The 26,841-nt window shown below is 36.5% G+C and overlaps 1 protein-coding gene across 5 annotated transcripts in view; it reads left to right on the top strand.

The window, feature by feature from the left end:
• Window positions 1–26,841, top strand: part of Enox2 (ecto-NOX disulfide-thiol exchanger 2) — a 288,838-nt gene that overhangs the window by 103,828 nt on the left and 158,169 nt on the right. For 4 of the 5 annotated variants that reach the window (XM_071606302.1, XM_071606301.1, XM_027940056.2 and 1 more), the window contains one exon: window positions 18,538–18,681. The exons of the other annotated variant lie outside the window; for it this stretch is intronic. The gene's annotated coding sequence lies outside the window, so the exon portion shown is untranslated. The remainder of the gene's footprint in view (window positions 1–18,537; window positions 18,682–26,841) is intronic. 5 annotated transcript variants of the gene reach the window in all.

Genomic DNA, 26,841 nt, shown 5'->3' with positions numbered 1-26,841 from the left:
TTTAACTGTATAATCATGCCTTCACTGGTCACCTCATAAGGTAGCTATGAGGTGGGTGTAAAGAAGAGTCAAAAAGATAATAGCAATCTCTAAATCTCTAGATAATAGCAATCTCTATAAGTTATTGTTGTTGTTAAATAGAATCAAGCATCTATTGAGTGTTCCTTCTTTTGCAGCTGCTTCATATGTATCTCTATCTTGTCTGTAGGGCCCAACTTCTTACGGAATCAGACAAGACAAGACAATACATTTGGTGATACAGTTCACCTCTATGCTGAAGGGCAGAAGCAACCATTTTTTAAAAAGTAACATAGCTTGCTAGAGGGTATCTGGGAAGCAGCAACAGATATATTGCCATTTTGAGCCAAATCATTTTGTTGACCACAAGGCAGAACAGCAGCAAGCTCAGATGGGAGAACTGTAGTCATTATCCAAAGGTCAGACTTGATAAGCAGACTCTGCTATTTCTTCCCCTAGCTCCCATATGTCTGGAGGGGCATGTGGGCGGCAGGGGGAGCCAGAAATCTCACTGTCAGACAAGTATGGAAGTGATTTTCTGCAAATAGAATTGGCTCTATTGTGTGCAGAATGATAGGATTCCCTGTCTTCAAGACGTTCTTAGTCTAAGGAAATAAGGCAGCAGTGGGAGCTTCAGGCAGACTCCACATCTGTCTTGTTGTTTGCCTCAAGGTAAGCATTGCATAAATGTCATTTGAATGATAGGATGATGAGTGAATGGCTGTACAGATACAGAATGAATGAACAATGACCTTTGAAAAGTACTTCCTTTGAGTTACTATTTAGAAAAGCAGAGGTGACAACTTGAAAATATTTAGCCATGTAACTTACTTCCATTTAAATGCCTGAGATTTAATACCTGAAATTCAGATCAAGGGTGCAGAATAGATGGATTTTTTTTATTAATTTCCTTGGGAAATGAAAACAAAACTTAAAGATTCCATCATTATTATGGGAAATTTCACTCCAACTCATTACTATATTATGAAGTTATAAGTTATGTTGAATAATTGGTCATATTTTAATCAGTTTGATCTATTTCCTACCAAAATATCTGGGGGGTAATGTTTACACTTTGTCTTTCATCAGTGGTGAATCATGCATTAGTAAACAGTTATCCCAATACAACCTCTCAGGTGAGGCAACATGGTACTCAAGGGAAGATTTTTAGCCAGAAGATCTGGATTCCATCTCCTCCACACATTACAACCTTGGGGAAACCACACTGAAGCTCCTCTGAGCTGCAGTTTTCTTATCTACAAACTAATAACATTAATCCCTTCCCCTACCATAGGGCTGTTGTAAAAGCACTTGGTAAGCTGTAATAGTCTATAATAATGCCAGATATTGTTAGAGCAGGAATTAGGAATAATTTGGTAGTGCTTCAAGAGTTTAGTGTCTGACATTCTGGTATAGAAGGTGGCAGGCAATCCCTGAATTTCGGCCACTACATAAGAACATTCAACTTAACAATATGTAAAACATGTTATGTAAAACATTCTTCAAAGTTACCTTTAGGCAAAATGTATTGAGCATGGCAGTTGGGTAGATTGTAAGGGACAGTTTTAGATTCTATTTAAATTATACTACTCATTTGAAGATCCCCCCCCACACATCACTTATATTTGTCAATGCAAATGGCATGTATTATGCATTGCTCAGGTTTATAATGACTAGAATAGAGTTGTTTCACTGATAGGCCCTCATAGTGTTTGACAAGCACCAGAATTATTAGAAGCTTTGCTTTAATATAATTGTCACTCTTACTAAACTATAAAATGACCATTTCAATTTGGAGGATTATTATCCTTCTAAACACAAATCAGTTCTATCCTTTAAAATGTAACTATGTTTAAGAGCAATAGGCAAGCCACAGCCATTCTCTGCATGCTTATTGAGATTGTGAATGTGTCATCAAATGCTCAAATCAGGTTGTCACTGAAGCACAATTCTTTCTCCAAGAGGAAGACAACTATTAAGAATGAGCTTTTAAAAAAAAGACATTTTGTAGATGTATTAAAATAAGAAACATAAGCTGATTAGGCAAAGTTCCAAAGATTCATTAGTTTATTAAAGTAGATTGAAACAAATGTTTGAGAGATTTAAATAAATTAACCTTTAATGAGTACCCAGGGGCCAAGGAAAAAGAATGACAGAGGATTAGGAGTATTTTGTCTGATTGGTGCATAATGCACACTGATTAGTTTTTTTTCCTGAATGCTCATTGCTATATAACAATACTAATAAATAAAAAGATTAAATCTAAAATATCTCTAGATTGTAATTGTTGCCTACTCTTGTGTGTACATAAATACCATGCTTGGCTTTAATAGCAGTCCCTATGACTTTGGCACAGGGAAACAGGTATTTTTGTCATTACATCACTGCATCTTGAAATGTCTCGTATGTGAGTAAAGCTTTGGTCAATTAGGGTAATGTATTCCTACCATGATTGACATGCTTTTAACATTTCAGCATTAGACTCCTATTCTGAGTTTCACAACAATTATGCACTAAATGAAATTGATTGATAGCAAGTTACTTAGAAGATATATTGGTATTTAAACATAATTTATTGAAAAAAAATTCTGCACTTCTTTACAAATTCTGGTTTATAATTAGGAAAATTCTTAAGAAGGTCTTTTTTGAAGCAATATTAGAAATGCTTTTGATTTTATTTTCATGCTGCCTTAACTGTATTTCTATTAAATCATTTACTGACTGCTAAATATGTTTTGCGTAGGTGGTACTAGGAAGGCATCCTTCCAGTGTTCCTTTCTCTCTCCTTTTCTACCCCTATTACTAAGTTTTATTTCAGGTTTCTATTGATGTCTTCCATCTGTTTCCCCCACCCCCTCTTAAGCTCAGAGCTGGGAGATCACATGTTTTAAGCTTCATTTTTCAGATGCGGAAACCCATCAAAAATTACTCATCCAATGTTACCAAGTGAGTTGATGGAAGAGTAAAGCCTATGTCTTTATGGTGTATTCTTCCACTATTTTAAACTTCTTCTTTTGCACTTTTTACATTTTACCAGATCTTTTCTAAAGTTCAGTGGAGTCACTGAGGCAACATGTAACAATAGGCAAACCACATTTCAGTGTGATTTTTATCAAATGTAGTTACAGTTTAGATTCAGTGCTTCCCAAGATTTTTCACGACTTTGAATTCAGTGAAGTAAATGACTTATTGTCTTAAGGAAAGAAGTGATTGGCCTGGTGTCCAATGGGTTGCAAGATTCAAGGTTAGTCCCCAAAGGCAAGTTTGGAATATTTCTCTGGAGATGAATAAGAAAACAGACATAATATTTCTGAAGTATTTTATCTAGTTGTCCTGGGAGCAGGGAACTTACTCATGTAATTATAATTTGTCTAATTTTCTCTGAGACTTCAGTTCATTTTGCTTTTTCCAGAGAAATCCTAAAAGTATCATAAACTAGATAAATTTAAATCTAACATATTTATGCCACACAACCAGTATAGTTCCCTGCACATTGTGGGTTTTCTGAAAATGAACTTACCTTTTAAGTGTTATCTTGTTTTAACTAAAAAAAAAAAAAAAAAAAAAAAAAAAAAAAAAAAACCACTTTGGGTAGTTTTTACTCCTTTGCTTGGCCTTAAGTAAGAAAACCACTTACAATGGTTGTTCTCACTCCTGGCTGAATGTTAGAATTTCCTGGTGGCCCAACCATGACCAATCAAGTCAGAATTTCTGGGGGTGGAGCCCAGATATTGGTAGTCTTTAATAGTTCCCCAGCTGCACCGCATATGGGGTCATATAATTTCAGTGACTCAGGAAGCTTAGGCAGGAGAATTGCAAATTAAAAGCTAGCCTCAGCAACTTAGTGAGGCCCTAAGCAACTTAGTGAGACCCTGTCTCTAAATATAAAGGCTGGGAATGTAGCTGAGTGGTAAAGTGCCTTTGGGTTCAATCCCTAGTAAGGTGATTTTAATATGTAGCCAGGAATGAAACACAGTGCCTTATATTTCAATCTCCTCTACTGATTCTGCTAACAAATCTATGAGCTGAGAGATTTGGTTGAGACAGGGAAATAGCTGGTAAAAATCAGAAGAACAGGGATGGGGCTATAGCTCAGTGGTGGAGTTCTTGCCTAACATTTATGAGGCCCTAGGTTTGAGCCCCAGCACCACCAAAGAAAAAAAAAATAACACATAAAAATCAAAGAACAAGGGAGCTACTTTTGCCTCTTTCTACTTTGTAGAAAAACACAATTTGGACTGCATGTGTGTCAAAGAAAACAGTTACTTTCTAGAAGCTCAAAGGAAGCATACTTAATAGAATTAGTTTCTTATGCTGCAGCTATATGCTCATGAATCACATTTGCCTGGAAGGCTAGGCTGCATGGTCAGGTTTTCAGAGCCTTAGTGTATTGTGATTCCATATCCTTCTTTCCCTACCATCCCAGTTTAGTGCCCAATATTCAGGAAATTCTAAGTCTTTAAATTTACCAGTCTTAATATTTGTCCAAGCTTAATGAGTGGGACTCTAAAAAATAATAATGGAGGCTGGAGTTGTGGCTCAATGGTAGAATGCTTGCTGACATGTGTGAGACCTTGGATTCTATCCGCAGCACTGCATATAAATAAATAAAAGATCAATTGACTGTTAGAGTCTGTAAACAAGTCAGGATGGCGCCTGGCAAATGTTAGAGTCTGTAAACAAGTCTGGATGGCGCCTGGCATTTCGCCAGAGGGAGTGGTTTGTGAAGTAACACCAGCGAGCCATTAAGTGTGGAGATTCCTTATTGGTTGACTGCTGTATCGAGTTTATGTTAATTAGATAAGCTGTGTGGAATGTATATATACTGCTCCTGTCCTACAATAAACGGCTCCCACTCCTGCTGTATAAATGTACACAAGTTGTTCGTCACCCCCCGGCTATTTTGCTGCAGCCGGACTGCGGCAATTGACAATTAAAAATATTTTTTTAAAAATGATAATAATGGAACAACCACATGGAATATGGAAATGGTTTTGATTAAGGAGGGAAAGGAAGTGGGCATTATCTTCCAAAATAGAGTAACAAAATGCTTTTGAGAAGCATTCCAAGATCCTAGTTGGATTAAGAGGATGTTTAGATCTTTTCTGTCCTCAAATTCCCAAGGACACTTTGGGAAAATTACAGTGCTTTTACATTCTGACCTTGCCTGGTACAACAGCTTCCTGTATGGTTTAATTGAAATAGGTGGGTTTACTCTTGCTGCCTGTGAGGTCCTAAAACTCTTAGATGTTATGAATCTATGTAATGTTTAAGTCCTACCTCCCACAATGTAACATGATTCTAACTTGCATACAGTGCTATTTTGTTGCAAAGACATTCTTAAGTTGAAATGTTCATGGACTTGAATTCGACTATGGCATTCTCTTCAACTCAGTCCATCACTTTGTAGTTTCCTGGGAGTCTTGATCTGCTCTGTCTATTGTTTTAGAGCATCTTCCTGAAATGAATTTACTTTAAAGTTAAAGATGATTAGAGTGCTTCTTCTCCAGGAGACAATTACATTGCTATATTCTTTGGCAGGGAGAAAAACAACATAGCATTAATTTTTCCAAGCTTTCTTTGAGTATAGTTAAAAGGAGAATTGTCAGCTTAATCCAACATACTATAATAACAAAAAGACAACTGCTATTAAAATGCAAGATTTTCTAATGAGACCATTTTGAGGAGTTGTTTGTGAGGGAAGAGAAGGGAGAAGGATGAAGGAATCTATTAAGTATTCCTGACCTTCAAAAACGCTTTTGTCAGTGAATGCTGAAGACAAAATAAACCAAGTCTGAGACCTATTATTAAAACATTTTCCCCCTCCTTAGCCCAATAATATGTTTTCCTGCCTCTTCAAGTATTGTGCTTTTTTTCAGGATAAATTTTTTATCTTTTGACAGGCTTTGTTAAGAATACATAGTAAAGGTCAAGTGTAAGCCATTTGCTGGTGTTCTCTGGCAGCCTTTATGTCATGGTAAATAGAGGTTGGAAGTGGTTTACTTTTTAGCATAGCTGTATGAATATGACTCCAGTGCATTAGTCCTTTTCTCATACTGAAGCCCATAAACCTTGCAGTCTTTTCAGGACTGTGGTTTAAGAGTTTTAAAATGGATTCAATTTGGGCTCATCTCTTCCCCTCAACTCTCAGATCTAATCAGAATCTAATTCCAGCTGATTCTCTTTCATGAATATCTCTGAAATCCATTTTTCTTTCCTTTCTACTGCCATTCTTGAGTTCATATTCCTGTTGTCTCTCTATTGTACCACTGCAGTTTTCTCCTAAACTGTCTCTGCTTCTGGTGCCTTGTCACTCATAGTACATCCTTCATCTTGTCATTGGAGTGACCTTTCTAAGGCATAGATCAGTTGTGACAACAACTTACATAGAATACACACATCCAAAAACATCCAGAATGAACTCTTAGATCCTACAATAAATGCTCTGATAAAATAGGTCCTGTGGACTCTTGTGGACAGAGCCTTTGAAGTTTAGGGAAGGACATCTTCACCGAAGAGGATGCCTCTGAGCAGGGTTTTGAAAGATAAGTAAAAGATCTTCAGGTGGAGAATGATATTTCTAGTAGGGGGAATGTGTTGTACAGGAACATAGGGACATGAGAGCACAATAACATATTTAAGGAATTTTGAGAAGTTTGATATGAATTAACAAAGATTACTTGGAGTAAATGGCAGAAGGTGACATGGATACCATTATTTGGGCCAGATTTTATTTATTTTTATTTATATATATATATATATATATGCCTTCTTTTCTGATTGTGATCTTTTTTTAAATATTATTTGGTCCTGTTTAATTATTTTTAAAAATTTTGTTCTAATTAGTTATACATGACAGTAGAATGCATTTTGACACATTGTGCACAAATGGAGCACAACTTCTCATTTCTCTGGCTGTACATGGTGCAGAGTCACACCAGTAGCGTAGTATCACCTTCTTGAAGAAAGAAACAGTTTTAGCAAATCCTAACTAAAATCGTTAGGCCTAGCATACTGGCAGGCACACAGAATTGTGTGAATGAATTGGATGAATAAGGAGAGACTGACTACCAGTCAATATTAATTCATTGGCTCATTCATTCCAATATATATTGAATACCTGAATTAAACTCCAGCCTGGAGCAAAATTAAGATCCTACTTATTCTTTTTATACAACAGAAACAGTAAGACTTGTTTTTCAAACACAGACTAGTTGTTTTATGTAGACTTTTTCCTTTATAGTGACACTGTATTTTCAAGAAGCAGATTTTTGCTTTCTTAGTAGTCGGTTTGACTTTGGCTCTGGCAGGGTCTTCTCTAAAGGAGTTAATTACTTATCAACACCCTATGTTGGAACTCCCGAGGTGGAATTTTTATAGGGGAGGTATGGATCTATAAAGATGCATTAGTGTATTACAGGAATCTCTATTTTCTCCTGTGGGTTTAATTTCACAGTCAACAGGAAGAGCTGTTTATCATACATTCTTGACTAATATAAATGGGGATCAAAGATTAGGAATACAGAAAGCATAACTCCAGAGCATTAATGATACAGTATGGCAAAATTAATGGGGTGGGGGGAGGAGAGCAGATAAAAATGTTGAACATGTAAATGAAGATTTACTGTATTTATGTAGTTCTATCTTTAGGGAATGCTAAATCACAAACTCATCATTGGTTAATTAGAAGGTAATTAAAATTGTAGCACAGTGATTGGATAAATAGTTAATAAAGGCTGAATAGTTGAAGAAAGGAAATCTGGTGAAATTAGTGTGTACATTTTGGGAAAAGCAAATATACAGATGTTATTCATGCAGTTCATCAGTCTTACAGGATACTGATATCTTTCTAGCATTAATTAATAAAACTCTCACAAGACCAAAAGAGTTTCAGTACTCACTGTCCCCTTCAAAGCATTTTGCAATGAAATGCAGATTTATCTAACAGCAACTTTCAATTTTGAATTTTTATGCCATGTGGATTATTTTGCTGAACCTTGTTTACCACTTATTTACTCCCATCTTAAGACTCTATTAGGGGAAATTAGTGTTCTCTTTATGTTGTAACTGTTCCTACTGAAAAGATCTGGCTCAGCCTGGGCTCCTGACCAGATCCGGCTGAAAGTTAGTTTTGAAAACCATTGGAGTGCTTTCTACAGAGAGAACTGTGCTTGCTTTTGATAATTGCCTAGCTTTATGAAATCAATCAGCCTGCAGGGAAGACCTCATTGCAGATCTGACAAGATAGACTCCAATTTCAATACCAGAACAACTCTCTGTCCTTAGGCTCTGAAATCTGCAATTATTTATTTTATTGAGACATAGACACCCATAACATAGTACCTCTGGGCACATTCTCAGGCAAGTATTAAACAGATAACCTAACGGTCACTGTGGTAGGAACTTGCTCTTTTCCTGTCACTCAGGTGGAAAATTGGTCAACAGCAATTGCAGCATGGCCTAGAGCCAGCTCCGAACAGGTACTGATGAATCGCCATCTTTTTAAGCCCCCACCTCCAAAGATTTGGAGAGAACAATGGTTGTTGTAACCATTCCCAGAGATAAATTCAGCAAAATAAGGATTTCTCTGCACAATTCCTCTGAAGACTGCCAGACTTTATCCTAAGGAAAATGATAGATCACCCCTCTACCATCTGTCATTTTGAACTGTTCTATTGAATCAACATTTTTGAACCTTGTTTTCATTGAGTAATATGATTTTGCTGTTTTTCCCAAGCCTTACAGAGGAAAAGAGTCTTGAAGCATTCTTCTTGAAGTTGGAAATATGTATTTTGCTTTCCAACTCACAGAACTCAAATACCTTAACAGATTTAATTCAGACTTTTCTCAAATAATTTACCTTTACCAAGGCTGGGAGATGTCAGCCCCACAGGAAAAACACAGGGAACATTCTGAGCATAGGAACACATGGATTTAGAGAAATGGTCCTTTTCCATCCCACTGCTAGCAATGTTCCAGTGGTACAGTACCCAGCTTTGAAATTAGTTCTCATTAAAGCTTTGGGAGGAGGCTTCCAGTTGAAGGGAGAAAATGTGGTTCTTTTACGTTTGAAAGTTCAAGGTGGTGACAAATATGATCTCCTATCTTAAACCTATGTTTAGGTTGCAATCACTGCCTATTCCAAGTATTATTTATTAATGATTCACCTTAATAGCTATGTATTATCTGACAGAAAAGGTAGGTTAGAAGAGGAATGCAAAGCTAACATCTTCTAAGTCATAAATAGGATACACTCTGGGGCCCTTAGGAGCCACACTATTCAAATAAGTTCCTCTCCTATTTTTGAGGCAAATTTATATAAATCCCTGATTGGTTTATAATACTGACACTTGTTTAGGGTTTGAGATGTGCAAGACCTTAAGTATACATTCCCTCATTTTATTTTTCTCACATTCCTGTAAGGGTGAGGTGTAATCATTCCCAATTTATAATGCAGAAACAGTCTTAGAGAGATCAAATGGCTTGTTTTATACACATATAAGTCTCATACTTAGTAAGTGGCATATCGTATAAGTGGCAGATGTGGGTTTAATTCCAGTCTGACTGTAGAGCAACACTGTCCAGTAAAACTTTCTGTGATATCCAGGCATGGTGGTACATGCCTGTAATTTGAGCAGCTCAACTTTCTGTAATAATTTAAATGCTCTATATCTTTCCTCTCCAGTATGGTAACCAGTAGCCACAGGTGGCTATTTTATTTCATTTTAATTAATTTAAGCTTATATTTGAATAGCTACACATGGCTCATAGTTACTGTTTTAGAAAATACCTGTTAGAAATTGTCTTTTCTTGACTATCGTTTGTAAAGCAGGATCTCTAAACTGTTGCACATAAAACTGTTAAGGAAAGATCCATATATGGGATCTCTTTTGTAATGTTTTCTCATATAAGCTTGTTAGTCAATGGAAAGACTGCTTTGTTTTCCAGAAAGGGAAAATGAAGTTTTATAGAGACAAGTTATGTTAGTCAGCTTTCCATCACTATGACATAATACCTGAAATAATAAAAGGGGGAAGATTTATTTTCGCTCATTCCAAAGGTTTTTGTCTATGGTTACTTGTCCCCATTGCTTTGGGCATGTGGTGAGGCAGAACATCATAGTAGAGAATGCATGGTGGAGCAAAGTTGCTCACTTCACAGTGGCCAGGAAGCAGAAAGAGAAGATACGGCCAGGGTCTTAATATGCACTTCAAGGGCATGCCCCCAGTGACCTAATTTCCTTCCACTAAGCACCACATCCTGAAGATTCTACCACCTTCTAATAATGCCATAGGATGGTGATAAAGCCGTTAGCATATAAGCCTTTGGGGGACATTCCAGATCCAAATCATAACACGCGGTTAGGGGAGAATATATGTTACTATGTCATCACTCCCCAGTGAGTCTTCAGGAATCTCAGGTTGGAGAAGGAAAGCTGAAGGAACCCAGGAATCTTACTTCCTTCTTCTGTTTATGACTACCTCAACAACATGTCAGTTAGTGTCTGGGGTGGAAAACTGTACCCAAAATTGTAGCTGAGTTCTGTTCAGTATAGATTTCTGGAATGCTTATTTTGTTGTGCAAGACACCGCACCAAGCATCTTAGGGTAGGAAGACTTAAGAAATGATGGTATAGGGGCTAGGGTTGTGGCTCAGCGATAGAGCACTTACTAGCATGTGCAAGGCACCGGGTTCAATTCTCAGCACCACACAAAAATTTTTTAAATAATAAATAAATAATAAAGGTATTGTATCCAACTACAACTAAAAGAATATTTTAAAAAAGAAATGATGGTATAAAGCCTGTCTTCAAAGAGTTTACAACTTAATAATGGTGGGGTAAGTCAGGAGGGAATGGGGCATAAGATAAAATATTCAATTATAACACAAGACATACACTCTAGAAGGCACTGGAAAAGTACAGATTAAAATCTAAAGACAGTCAGAAAAGTGTTTTGGACATTTTTTAAGAAAGCCAAAGTTCTTTTTTCTACTGCTTACTAGCCATGTGGCCTTGGAAATTTTACTTCAATGCTGTAAACTTCCCATTCCTTTTTAGAAAGTGGGAAGAATAACTATAAAACACAATAGCTGGGCACTGTGGTGCACATCTGTAATCCCAGTGCCTCAGGAGGCTGAGGCAGGAGGATCACAAGTTCAGAATCAGCCTCGGCAATTTATCAAGGCCCTAAGCAACTTACCAAAACCTTGTCTCAAAAAAGGTGTGGGGGTGCTGGGGATGTGGCTCAGTGGAAAAGCCCCTCTGAGTTCAATCCCCAGTACCAAAAATAGATAGATAGATAGATAGATAGATAGATAGATAGATAGATAGATAGATAATGTGCACACAATATGTATTCTATACAGCCAAAATAGTTCACCTTACTCCATTGCATGTATGTATTGGGTTAAGTATAGGTAAATAAGAAAAAGCACAACCATAAATGAAATAGCCTCTGAGATAATCCCTAAAGGAAGGATAATATTTTAAATGTTGTGAATCAAAAAGTAGGTAGAGGGAGGGGCAGTGTGCACCAAAGTGTGGAGGTTGGAAAGTATTGGAGAGATTTATGAATGCTAGATAGTCCCAAAGTGTGATCCCCACACAAGATGGAACAGCATCATTTGGGAACTTGTTAGAAAATCAGACTTCCAACTTACTGAATCTGAATCTATAGTTTAACAAATCCCCAGGGAATATATATGCACATTAAAAAAGTTTGGAAAGTGCTAGGTAGAGTACAAGCTGGGACATAATGGAACACAAGGCTTGAAATGGATGGAACTTTTTTATGAGGGACTCATTTCACCAAGTAGTTAAGAGAATCACTGGAAATTGCTGAAGGGTCACTGCTAATGAAAATTTGCCTATCACCTGTATCATACCTTGAAAAAGGTGTCTTAAATGTAAATTTTGCCTTGACAATTTTTTTTTGCTTGTTTGTTCATTCATTTATTTATTTTGGATAAACCAGTGCCCCCAAACTTGGCATGTTCTAATAAGAAGTTTTGTACAGCCTGTCTTTTCTCCTATTTTGTGATTCTGGGGCCATTTGCCATGTGCCAGGGTTTTATCTCACTCTCTCATTTTCTTTTTGTCTTTTCTTATCTTTCTTTCTTTTTAAATGTGGAGCTGGGGATGTAGCCCAGGGCCTCACACATGCTAGGTAAGTGCCCTGCTGAGCTCCATCCCCAACCTTGTGCTTGATTGCTGGTAGCCCTGACCTCTCAGTCTTCCATTCGTGAAGCCTCAGCACTGGATTTGCTACTATTCTTATGTCTACCACCATTCAAGCAAGCCCCTTAGTGGAAGAGAACATTTGTCCTTTCCTTTCTTATCTCTTCCCCATTATCTTCATTCACCAATTAATCATTTACAGTTCCCCTTGCTTTAGCTAAACCAGTTATATGGAATATTGGATTCATGAAATTGATACAATAGTCTTCATTTGTTTGTTATCAGTTAAGATCTGGTACTGAGAAATGTTCAGTTGTTTGGGCTGCCAACCCCTTGGCTAAAGGATGATAGTTCAATTCAATTCTTATGAACAGTGTGAATATTTCTTCAAAAATAGCAAGTAGAACTGCTGGGTGGTAAGAGCTGTAAATCCAGAGGCCATGGTTTTCAGGCCTTGACTGATAAAAGCAGGAGGATGAATGAAGTGAAGATAAGATCCCAGAGATGGGAGTTAGAAATACCCAGGTGCCCCCAAGAAATCAAATGTGTTCAAAGTGGGTGGTCAAGGCAAACTTTACTTCTGCCAGAAGGGTGTGTATGGGAACCTGGTTAGCAAGCAGCCTAGGTGGGCAGTCTGCCTGTTTATATTCCTAATGTAGCACTGCCCTTCACCCTGAATGGAGGAGCTCAGGGGTATAGTCTACACAATTGGCCAATTTCAAAATTGGGGTGGGCAAAGGAAAGGTCTATAATTGAAATGGCTACAATTGGATCTAGTTAAGGCTGAATACTATATTCTAAAAAGGTACCACCAGACCTTTTGTTTCTCACATGGGTAAATTCTATAAAAGCATCTGTCAGCATGTCCATTAGGCCAACTTGGTATTTCCCAAAAGTTTTTAATTTAAAAACTAATTTGGAGATCACCACCACCATGAATCCCATATCTTATTTTAAACTAAATTCACTTGGAAAATAAGATTGAAGTTGCAGATACTTGTTATAAAGACAAACTAACTAGAATATTCAAATTACCAAAAACGTTTATTTTTTAACATGAATTTCTATGTGGACATTGCTACCTTTGATTTAATTTATCAGATTTCTCAGGACTTTAACCATTTTCTTTTAATGGGAACTAATCCAGAATGGAGTTGTGTTTCTTTTTCCTAAGGTTATATATTCTATGGGCCACAGCTGCAAATAAGAAATGACATGGATCCATGGGGTTACATTTTGGTCCTATAACCTGAGGCAGTCATTAAAAGTGTTAGATTGTATCTTGAAGGTTGGTATTAATTTGACCTGATAGTGGAAAGCTCAGTAGAGTGAATTGTGACAGTAACTATTACAGCCACTGGGCATAAAAAGATCATTGATCTTCTTTCACAAGAATCAAGAAAATTATTCAGTGCTTTCCTCAAAGCCCACGAATCATTTGCATTTGTATGGTAGACATCATTGCGTGTGAACTCCTTGATTTCTTTCTGAGGTGTTTAACTTCCCCACTTACATTGGATGAGAAATGTCATTCTCCAAGAATCCTTCCACTACACTTCCCTGGTATGCATACTTTCTAAAGAGGCATTCTGTGTGCTGTGAAGTCACATAATAGGTATTTGGGGGGTGGGTACCAGGGATTGAACTCAGGGGCACTTGACCACTGAGCCACATCCCCAGCCCTATTTTGTATTTTATTTAGAGACAGGGTCTTGCTGAGTTGCTTGGTGCTTTGCTTTTTGCTGAGGCTGACTTTGAACTCGCAATCCTCCTAGAGCTCTTGTGATTACAGGCGTGCACCATACACCCAGCACATAATTTGTATTTTGACATGACATGAAATAACAGCTGTTCAGTTGTCTATAGTAGTCACATTGGTTTTAGACAAGAATATATTACCATATAGATTTGTTTGGTTGTAACTGTAAGGTACAGAAATAGCAGAAATCTATGACACTAATATTTTTTGATCTATTTGTTTTTATTTTATCAATTTGGACTTTATTGTGAATAACCTGTAAATTTTGTAAACTTGGAGGATAAGAAGATGAGATGTAGGGGGAAAACTGAATAAGCTACAAGTTTTATTAAGTTTATCCTTAAGAATAAAAGGGCTGGGGCTAGGGATGTGGCTCAAGCGGTAGTGCGCTCGCCTGGCATGCGTGCGGCCCGGGTTCGATCTTCAGCACCACATACAAACAAAGATATTGTGTCTGCCGAGAACTAAAAAAGAATATTAAAAAAAAAAAAGAATAAAAGGGCAAGGACTATGAGAAATGCTTTAAGACTAGAAATTTTCTGACTTTATTCTGTTAGGTGTCTTTCACTTCTTCATTTGTTTTTCTTGCAGCCACTATCAGTAGAATGCTTAAAAAGTTAAATATCTCATGTACTCATTCTAGGGATTATAAGCAGTTTGGGGGAAATAAAAGGAATCCCCCAAATCATGTGGGTAGTAGTTTTTAAAAGGAAAGCCAGCTGAATGCCTAGGAGCCTAGCAAGGAATGGACCCCAGGCAAAAAAGTGCCCCAAGCCTCTCAGGAATCAGGTAGACAAGATTTCTGTATTGCTGAGCATGAACTAGATGACCTCAAAAGTTCTTCCTAATAATACTTTCCATTTCATCATTTCTAGTAGAAAATGCCAGGAATTGCTTCCATAAGAGATTAAAGATTAAACTATATCATTTGGGTGAGAATTACAGTATGGTAATTGGTAATACTTTTATGTTTATGTCATCATTGAAATTTTTCCAGCAAGAATTCTTGGAATTAAAGTGGTAGTTTTCTTTTTAGGATCTAAATAATTTTAATGGAGCTATCTTATTTTAAATAACATTTAGCATGCATCACATATATACAGTACAGAAAGATCCTGTAAGTAGGTTGTTGTCTTAGGGGGGAGAATGAAACAATACAATAAAAGTAGCTAGGATTTTCTGGTATCATAGGATTTGGCTATTTCTATAGCCTTTGCTCTTGAACTATAAATCTTTAGATACTATATTGGGTTCTGGATAATATAAAATGTGGATTTGTTTTCAGTGAATCAGGTTACTGAGTGAGATGTCTCTTTCTTCTTGATATGAGATCTTTCCCTAGAAAAAATAAGGCCTAAAATATTATACCAAATTATCAGGATTTTCACATATCTGGATTATATATGAGGTGAAGAAGACACAGAATGTACTTGGAATCTCAGTCTTATTCAGTGTCAAAAGGATCTGTAAATTAACATGAGGAATAAAATACCCAAATACCCCAAGATATCATCTGGGACAAAATAAAGGGTAAGAACAATTTAGTTCACCAGATTTTTTTTTTCCTGGACTCCTTAAACTTTTTCAAAAAGATACAAATAGCAATGAAAAAGTTCAGTGGGAAAATCAGGCAATATCCTTGGATCAGGGAAAATTCAGATTTATCTCTTTACATTATATATCAACAATGTGAGAGATTTAAAATGGAAATTCAGTATTATAACAGTAGCAGTTAATATTTATTGAGCCTACCATGTCCATTTAGCTTCAGCACCCAGGCCCACCCTGGACGATTCATCTGTTCATCCCAAAGGAAAATGGAAGCAGTGGCAGTCTGGGTGAAAGCAGGAATTGGAGATCAGGGCCACACCCCAGACACGATTAAAATATACATTTATAAAAAATATACATTTATGTGTTTATTGAACATATACTGTGTGCCAGATGTGGTATAGAATATTCTACCTATATGATCTCATATATGATCTCATTTAATACTTTTACCAAGTCCTATGACTTAGGTACTGCTCTGAAACTCTGTAAGATCCTCAGTCATCTACTTAATAGGACATGGAAGGGGACTGATATATTATTCTGTGAATTATCAAATGCAAGACAAAATAAGAAAGACTTTTATGATTAAAAAACATTAATCAGAACCTCCTGATCCTTGAGCATTCCTTTTAATCAGGATTTCCCCAATTTTGCTGTATAGTACTCAAATGAGAGAGATGCATTGAAAATCTGTTTTAAGTAATGTTGCTATAATCAGCATCAGAAATTTTCAGTTGTGGCATTAATTCTTGATGATCAGCTGCCAAGTCTTTACTCTAATTACATGGGTTAATATGATGTGTCACCTACTCCCACTTATTGAGGATTAATTAATTAATTCAACATTTACTATATGTTGGATATGGTGCTAGGCATAAGGAATATAGTTGTGGGAGGAGTGAGGTGAAGGGAGAGAGCTTCTCCTTAGAAGAACCTATAAGCTTATCGTTTATTTTAATTCATTTAATTTATTTTAATTCATTTAGAATTATATAATTATCATAACTATGTTTGTTAATCTTTGCAATAACCTTGTGTAGTCTTATGTCTCCCCATTTTATATTAGAAAACTAGGTTTGAGACTACATGAATTGCCGAAAGCTATCTAGTAGGAAGGGTAACCATGATTTGAACCCCAATCTAGCACACTCTTTCCACTATACCATTCTGTTTTCCATAGAACTTATTTTGATCAGTATGATACTGCAAAAAGAAATGCCAAGGAAAGTTTTGGAATAATATACTTATCATATTTGACTTTGGACTACTCAGGTGCAAGAAAAATCTTCATTTTTAAATGATATAAAATGTAGATTTTGAAAATAATCTTGGTTGTGACTTCAATATTTTCTAATATACATATTTTTATAGTTCTAGTCATAGTAGAGATTTTCTTTTGGGGGGTGATTCACCGATTGAACCCAGAGCCACTTAACCACTGAACCACACCCTTGCCCTTTTATTTTTTATTTTGAGAGAGGGTCTTGCTAAGTTACTTAGGTCCTCACTAAGTTGCTGAGGCTGGCTTTGAACTTGTGATCCTCCTGCCTCAGTCTCCTGAGCCACTAGGATTACAGGTGTGTGCCACCACACCCAGCCATGCTAGATATTTTAATAGGACATGGATATGATGTACTGAATAGTTGACTTAAGATATAGAAGCAAGTTTTATCCTTTCACTTAGTTACTCACATGATGTAAAGGAAAGATGTTTGACAAATCCCAAAGGCCATTTAATGGAGGTGTTTCAAGTGGAATCTGATTGCTAAAGAAATAGTACTTTCTATGTAGGCTGAAAACATTAACAAGGGGACAGTCTTTATTATAAACAATAATGGGAATTCATTTTGTTAAAACTTGTATTCATTTTATTGAAATTTTATTGACCTGTAGCTGTCTGGATTCCAAGCTTTTTATTGATATTTTGCAACTTTATCTGAAGAAGTGTAAAGCTATAGGCCATAGAAAAAATGGAAATTGAAGAATGAACTCTATCAGGCTAACCTGATTCCCCTTTTGATAGGATTAGAGAACTAGTGGATAAAAGGCTAAGAAGAGATGTCTTTACTTTGGTATTTAACAAATCTTTTGATTCCATATTTCAAGAAGTTTTAATTGAAACACTTGTAACTCTAGGTGCTGCTGCCAGAGGATTAAGAAAGTATCTCTGATCACCCCTGACTGAAGCATATAAGGGTTAGAGAGTAGAAAATGCCTTTTGTCATCTTATATGGCATAGCAGTAGCTAGTAAATTGACAATGCTTCTGATAGCATTTGAAGAAAATGAGATTAAAACCCCCCAAACCTGGGTCATAACTTCATATCAATACAGTGACTGAGTAACCCCTCTGTGACAATGTCTTTTTGTTTTCTTTTCTCATATTGCCATTGCCATGGATTTATGGTTTACTTTTTAAGAAACCTCCATGATATCATCAGCAGTGACTTTGACATCAGGACATTATAATAATTATTTCTGTATCACTTCAACAAAACTTGTAATGAAATAATGAAAAAATGTCAGGAGATAATCCAAAAAATACAAAGCCAAGCTTTATCAAAGGAAGAGCTGGTCCAGCTATAGGTACATTTAAAGAAGGGCCTATCTTTTTTTCTATTTGAGACAGAGTCTGATTATGCCCAGGCTGGCCTTGAACTCCTGGACTTGAGTGATTCTCCTTCCTCAGTTTCCCTAGTAGCTGGACTATATTCATGTGTCACCATGCCTGGCTGATGCTACTTTTTAAGGGAGGAAATAGAAAATATTTGCTAGCTCGTGGACAGAAATATTAGGTTCTCACAGAAACAGGAGGGATCTAACAAGTAACAGAGCTGCTATCCTATATTTTAATTATGTACTTGTCAATAAGATCTATAAAAATTCCACAGGGCATCTATCTGAGGAATTCACTCTTAACTCCTAGGATCTTGAGACCTAAAAGGTCACTACTGGCTCATAGAATAAAATCTGGAGATGATCCCAGTCCTTAATGGAGTCTGGACTTTGGCTTTCTTTTTCTTCTTTAGGATTGAACCAGCTGCCCTTTGACCCTGCCAACAACAACGAGCCCCTGCAGTTTGGTAGTGCCAGTGGCCCTCTGGTCACAGAAGGCCTCATTGAGAATGGAGGGGAATCAAGCAAGAAAAGAAAGAGAACAAATACTCCTTCAGGTAAGCTAGGTGATAATGCACTGTCTTAAGTCAGTGCTATTGAATCAACATTTTCCTAGAGCCTAGTATGTGGTAGGGATTGTGCCAGAACTTGGAGGAGCTTCAGAAATGAGGAAGAACCACTCCCCTCATGAGGGAATAGATGGGAGGGGAGAGCAGTTATGAATAACTCTAACAATGAGAGTATCATCAGTAGTGCTGTATCAATGTGCTTAAGGGGATTAAAACCTATGGGAGCAGAAATTAGGGAGAATTTGATTTAGCTTTAGGGATTATAGAATGCTTCAGGGCAGAAGTGACATTTTTAGCTGATCCTTGAAGAATGGGTAGACTTGAGATAAGAGGAGATGAATAAAGATCATTGGTTTAGGTAGAAGGAATTACAGGAGTGCCTGTTTCACTGTACATTTGTCTTTGTATGTACATGTGGCAGGCTATCTCACTTAACTTCTAACACAGTTAGCTGCATATATTTGTATCACCACACCTCCGCCTCTCTTCCTCCCAATACATACCATGCCCATATGTCTTTTATGTCCTTACAATTCTTTTAGAACAGCTGGCAAACAGATTTTCCTAAATCCTCTATAATAGCCAACTGAATTTTTAGTCTCCCCTTAATCTTTCCTCCATCCTTCAAGTCCCATTGGCCTATTTTCATCTTAAATTTCCCCAAAAGGAATGAGAAACAATAGGAGAACCAGACATTGACTGGTTACTTGATATTTTTACATTTCTTCTTTTTGTTGCTTGGTTATTCATTTGCAAATAGAGTTCCCAGTGCACAAAGACTGATCTGAGATTTTGGAATGGACCTAATATAATAGATGTGTTCAATACGGTTTTTTGTTTTGTTTTTTTAACTATTGCCTTCACTTTTATCTTGAGCAATGAAGCATGTTTATAAATATAATATTATATCTGTTTCTTAGATTATACATATTTCTGCTTATAAATCAATACATTTGTTAAGATTGAATTTGGAAAATAAAAATGCAGTAAAATATTAACTGTATGGTGCCCTCAAGAACGGAGCTGTATTTTCTGGAGTGTGGAAAGGCATAATGGACAACCAAGGAACTGGCCTGTTATAACCCTGGCTCTGTCTTTCTCTGTGGCCTGCAGTCAGTTGCTTAACCTCTCTGAATTTCACTTCTTCAACTGTAAAGTAGAAGTGATAATAAAACCTACCTTTTTGTATTATTAGAATTATTTGAAATCTTGTAGGGTAAAGTACTTAGCTTGCTATCTGTACAGAGTAACTACTTAATAAATATTGCTATTATTTTGCTATCATAATCATTATATGATAATATTATGAACCTCTCTTTTGAAACATCAACATGTTTCACATTTTTTAGGTTAGTCATTACAGGTACGAATTGTGTGTATGAGAGTGTGTGCATGTACGTGTGCATGTATGCGCGCATGTGTAAACTTATCTGCTTTTTAAGGCATAGATTCAACATAATTTAAATTTATTTGATCATTTAGGGGCATAATTGCAGCCATTAGTTATTGCACTATACTTTAATACTCTATTACAGTTTTCCAAAGGAATATAGGCCTTTTACCTCTATGCTAAATTGTGCTAGACTGTGGTGGTTTTGTGATTACTATAGCTACATTTTATATAAGTCCTATTTCCTTTCTGCAGTTTGCTGTCACTTATTATTGCTTTCAGTGTCCCTTCATATAGCAGCCCTTTTCCTTCTTCAAATTAGTTATGAACTTAAAAACACCCACCCAGATTTCCCAGTTGATGTGTTATATTAGTATGTTAAGCAAGAGCTAAATCAGCTGTCAGTAGAACCTGTCATGGATAGAGTGCATGTGCTTTAGTACATCAACTTTAAAACACCTATTTTGGCTGCTTCAAGTCTTTCTGATCACTTATTAATTTTTCCACTGTATTCATAAATGATGTGCTAATTCAGGGTAAAACCCCCTAAATTATAGTTAATTCATGGGGGTAGGGAAAAGGGGTATGCATTAATCTAAATTATGAATTAACTTTAAAGAATTGTCAATTTGTTTCTAATGAGCATACTTGGTAAGAGCAAAGTTAACTATTGCAGATATAGGTTTTTTAACAGCAGATTACACTGATCTATAATTAGTAGAATCAATTTGCATTCAAATAGTGAATATACTGAAGTTCTTTAAAAAACAGTCTGTTGTTTAAAATAGGTGAAATAAGCCCCTGGCAGGCTAAATTATCTCCCTTAAAATCTTGTTCACACTATTTACTTAGTTAACCCTTTCTTTGTAAATGGTACAAAGGTAACTCCAGCCCAGGTTAAATTACTACAAATTCCAAATGCGTGTAGTCCAAATTAATGAGGTTTTAATATACACGGAGTTTGTTGTAATTGTTCAACTGGCAATCTTGTGAAATTGTAAATGGGAAATGGCTTTATACTATCATATTCTTCCTCTGCAGTGTTAGACAAAGGGAAGAAGGAAGATGCTTTGTGAATAGGAACTTCTCTCTTCCTTCACCATTTCCTAATCATGGCAAAGAGGAAAAGTAGAGTTGGAAGTGTTTATAGGAGTTAGAAGCCATTGCAGCTCTAAACTGAGATACATGTACAGCCATTGCATCACTTGAACCTCTAACCATATCAAGTCAAAATTTTCCCATTCCCTCTCCTTCACTACAAATGAAGTGAAGCTGCAAATGAATTGTAGTTTCAGATGCTCACTACAAAGCCTTTTGTCCTTCTTTCCCCATCTCTCCTGTGTTGCCCTTTTCCCACAAGTTGCTGCTTTCCTTTTGTACTAAAACTGACTTCTTAAAGGTCACTATTGACTTCTGGTATGATTAGGATATGGTTTGTCCCTCAAAGGTTTATGTGTTGGCAGTGTGGGTCCCCAGTATTGCTATGTTGAGGTGATTAAACCTTTAAGAGATGAGGCCTAGACGAAGGTAATTAGGTCATGAATGGATTAATGCTGGTTTCTCTAAGTGGGTTGGGTTTTGCAGGATTGAATTGTTCCCAGGAGAGCAGCTTGTTATAAAACAGCAAGCCTGGCCCCTATACTTTAATACTCTATTACAGTTTTCCAAAGGAATATAGGCCTTTTACCTCTATGCTAAATTGTACTAGACTGCGGTGGTTTTGTGATTATTACAGCTTCCTTGTTTGTACACATGCCCATTCTGCATGTGACTTATTTGCTTTGCATTTCTTTGTCATGTTGTGATGCAGACAGATAGAGGTGCCATGCTCTTTGGACTTTCCATATACCAGAGTCATGAACCCAGTAAAATTATTTTCCTTATGAAGTACCCAGTCTCAGGGATTTTGTTATTGCAACATAAAATGGGCTAAGACACCTCCACATTGTCAAAGTCAGTGATCTTTTGGCAATTCTCAAACACCTTCACCCCTTTTTCATTTGATACTGCTATCTCCCCTTCCTTGAATTCTCTCTACTTTAACCTTCTTGGACAATATATTATACAGGTTCTTCTTCCTTTTTTGTCTTCTTCATTCATTCTTTCTTTTTATTTTTTTTAAATTTTTAATCGATTTTTTAAAAATAAATGATAGCAGAATGCATTACAATTCTTTTTTTTATTACACATATACAGCACGGTTTTTCATATCTCTGTTTGTATATAAAGTATTTTCACACCAATTTGTGTCTTCATACATGTACTTTGGATAATGATGTCCATCACATTCTACCATCCTTACTAACCTGCTGGCCCCTCCCTTTCCCTCTCACACCTATGCCCTATCTAGAGTTCATCTAATCCTCTCATGCTCCCATTCCCTACCCCACTATAAATCAGTCTCCTTATATCAGAGAAAATATTCGGCATTTGGTTTTTTGGGATTGGCTAACTTCATTTAGCATTATCTTTTCCAACTCCATCCATTTACCTGCAAATGCCATGATTTTATTCTCTTTTATTGCTGAGTAATATTCCATTGTGTATATATGCCACATTTTTTTAATCTATTCATTTACTGAAGGGCGTCTAGGTTGGTTCCACAGTTTAGCTATTGTGAATTGTGCTGCTATAAACATTGATGTGGTTGTGTCCCTGTAATATGCTGTTTTTAAGTACTTTGGGTATAGACCGAGGAGAGGGACAGCTGGGTCAAGTGGTGGTTCCATTCCCAGTTTTCCAAGAAATCTCCATATTGCTTTCCATATTGGCTGCACCAATTTGCAGTCCCACCAGCAATGTATGAATGTACCTTTTTCCCCACATCCTCGCCTATACTTAATTGTTGTTTGTATGCGTTAATAGCTACCATTCTGCCTGGAAACCCAGAATAGCTAAAGCAATCCTTAGCAGGAAAAGTGAAGCAGGTGGCATCACTATTAGACTTTAAACTATACCACAGAGCAATAGTAACAAAAACAGCATGGTATTGGCACCAAAACAGACTGGTAGACCAGTGGCACAGAATAGAGGACAACACATAATTACAATTATCTTATATTAGACAAAGGTGCCAAAAACATGCATTGGAGAAAAGATAGCCTCTTCAATGAACGGTTCTGGGAAAACTGGAAATCCATATGCAACAAAATGAAATTAAACCTCTATCTCTCACCATGCACAAAACTCAAAGTGTATCAAGGACTGAGGAATTAAACCAGAGACTCTGTATCTAATAGAAGAAAAAGTAGGCCCTGATCTTCATCATGTGGGATTAGGCCCCAACTTCCTTAATAAGACTCCTATAGCACAAAAATTAAAACCAATATCAATAAATGGAATGGATTCAAACTAATAAGTTTCTTCTCAGCAAAAGAACCAATCTGTGAGGTGAATAGAGAGCCTACATCTTGGAAGCAAATCTTTAGCCCTCACACATCAGATAGAGCACTAATCTCTAGGGTATATAAAGAACTCAAAAAGCTAAGCATGAAACAAAACACAGAAACCCCAAATAACCCAATCAATAAATGGGCCAAGGACCTGAACAGACACTTCTCAGAAGAGGATATACAATCATTCTTTCTTTTTTACTCCCTCCACTTTGAATGTTTTATTATACATATTTATAGATGAAGAAATGAAGGTTAAGTAAACTTACCCAAGGTTAAACATCTAGTGAGTGCTTTAGCCAGGTCTGCAAGTCTAAAAACTGTTTCTAGGTACTATGACACAGTTCCTCTGTCTGTTGATATTAGGTGTAGACCCATTAATAAAGTGTATGTTAAACACCAGTGGCAGACTAGTGAAAACTGGTTTTTTAGAAATAAATAGGTTAGAACAAGATCAGCATAGCTTCGGTGTGATAGTTTCTAGGAATCCCTTCGAACTCTGAGATGCCATAGTTCCTTCTTTTTAGTTTTCTTTTCTGCTACTCCCCAAAACAAATCTATTTTAGCCAAGCTAATCATCTACCTTTCTCCAGAGTCACTGTGCTTACCTACCTCAGTTCCTTGCTCACAGCATTCATTCTCTTTTCTCGCATGTTCTCCCTTTTATTTCACCCATCAAAATCTTGTTTGACTGACAGTACCTTGTACTGTCCTACTTTTTCCAAGAAGGCTTCTGGATCATCCTAATTAGAAGTGTTCTCTTGTACCTCTGAAATCCCTTGGTGATTATATTCATATGAATCACTTGATACCACTTATGGACCACTTTGAACTATTGTTTATTCATATTGGTTTATGCATATCTTACACTTTTAACTCAGTCATCAGACAATTTTTGGAAAGGGCCCCCTAATTCATGTCTTTTAACAGGGATAAAGTATTTTGGAAACAATAGATACTCAGAAAATATTTGTTAGTTTATTACATGTTTATTTAAATAATTTCCCTTTGTCCTTATAGTCTCTATGATTTTCTTATCACTCCCAGGGTGGAGCTGTGCATAAAACTGAGCACTTGGTTTCTGTTGTTGATCAACTGATAGGCTCACTTGTCCCAAAAGTTCAAACTCAGACATTTTTGACTTTACACCCTGAGAACAGCCACAAAGCAAATATTGTAAAAATAACGCCTGGCCCTAATGAAATCCTTGCCTCATTACCAGGTAAAATTTCCTAAATGCCAAAGGGTAACTGATAAGGAAGTTTGGGTATTCTTCCTCAAGTGTCTTTGAAGATCAGTAATCAGCATTAAATATAACTACCATATCTGACTTCAGACTCTTACTTTAAGAATCTGGATGCCTTGTGGCTTTTATCTTAAGGTAAGCTCAGAATTATTCAGAATATGTTTGTTCTCAAATTTCAAGTTTTATCAATGGAAACATTTCCTTGGCAATGTCACAGATGTACAAATTGCCTAAAATGGAAGTGAATTCACTTATTTATGTGGCAGTCTATGGCAAAAGAATAGAAGATTGTTAAACCCATGTAATATCACAATGCCAGGTTCCTTTCCCAAAGATGCCAATTGCCTCTTCGTTTGAGAGCCACCTGGCTTTGCAGAAACAGAGATGCAAACCATGAAAGTGCAAGAATCTTGAGTCAACAAGTCCAACTGGATGGTGACTAAAATTGAATGGGTTGTTTTAAGCAACAGCTGATACACCAGTATTCAAAGAAAATGTCATCTTTCTGGGAGGAGTGCTAGGAATGCTTTTGGTACCCAAGTAAATACCCAGATGTGGATTTAGTTCAACTTCCATTGTCTTGTTTCTGTAGGCCTACGTTGCAAGATGTTTGCACTTAAATTCCTGATGTCCAATACTAAGTTGTATTGTCAATAAAGGAGAGGTCAGTATGAAAAGAGATAATTAACCATTTTGTATTTGCAATAATGATTGAATTTCAAGAGTTTAAGATCTCCAGAAAGACTCTTAGATTCAATAATTTCCATTGGCATGGTGATTCTTTTCTCTTATATTCATGTTCATTGCATTTTTCAGATGAAGTACTAATAGCCATAGAGGATGAGTAACATTGACCAAGGTGGACTAGCATCACCGGAAATGCTATGTTAAGGACCTTCAGATAAAGGTCTAATCTTTATCATAGGCCTTCTAACACCGTGCTCAATATTTCCTTTAGAATTTCTTGAAGGCACAACAAGACTTGATAATATAAAGACAGTGACAGTTCCTACAATGTCAAGGCTAGATTAATAAGGGGAAGTTGGCCTGCACAACGGCAGTAAGAATAGCTTTGGTTAGACATAAGGAAGAACTATATTGGAATGGATCACCAGGAAAGTTGTTTAAGCTCACTTCGAAGACAACTATAAAATGAGATGAGTACTCATCTGCCTGGGAGTATTTTTGTTTCCTTTCTTATCTAGAAGAAGGGTAATGAACCAGGAAACTTTTCTATGACTCTTAAAGCTCTTTGATTTACCTCAGACTCACAGGGCTGAGACTTTTATTTCATATGTACTTTGAAGTTCACAAATGAAAGCATTGATTGTTTTTAAAGGGAGAAAATGCCACCATTTTATATCTTGATGTGTGGTATTTCTAGCATGTCAGCTGAATTATTATATTGCCAAAGGCAAGAAGAGCCTATTGTTCCTTCAGATGGAATTAAGATAAGAAAAAGAGTAGACTAATAGCCCTACTCAGTTTCTTTAGTCTCTTGGACATTTTTATCTGATTACAGTTTCAAGAAATAAAACCATTATCTTGATAACTAGAGGACCAAAAAAGTAAGCAGACTTTTTTCTTTCTTTGGTCTGATAGAAACTCAGTGTGAAATTTTTCATCTTCAAGGACTATCTGGAGGGGAAACTGAGAGTGGCAGGAAAGAGGCAGAGTGGGAAAATGCAAATACATCTCTCTTAAGTTGCCCCAATTGTTGGGATAGTTTTGGAATGATTTTGTGACTTCATTGTATTAAAGTCTTTAGGAGTTCTTTTAACAGACATAACGTTTAAAGTCATGTTGGTAATATAGAGACTTTTGGCAGAGGTTAAATGTTGGTAACATAGAGACTTTTGGCAGAGGTTATATGTTGGTAATATAGAGACTTTTGGCAGCGGTTAACTCATATATTTTAGAATTGGACACAACTTTGTCTAACTCCATCCTTTTACACACAAAGAAACTGAGACCCAGGAAAGAAACTTGTCTAAATCATGTGGCTAATCCATGGCAGAGTGGAAATTAGTTATTCCCAGACCTATATAATAATTTCAAACTGGTTAAGACCATGGCATATAATTGATTCATTTTTACTGGAAAAATAACTGTAGGTTATT

Source organism: Marmota flaviventris, chromosome X (genome assembly GCF_047511675.1).
Source record: "Marmota flaviventris isolate mMarFla1 chromosome X, mMarFla1.hap1, whole genome shotgun sequence".
In the NCBI taxonomy this organism is placed as follows: Eukaryota; Metazoa; Chordata; class Mammalia; order Rodentia; family Sciuridae; genus Marmota; species Marmota flaviventris.
This window is presented reverse-complemented; position numbering and strand designations above follow the sequence as displayed.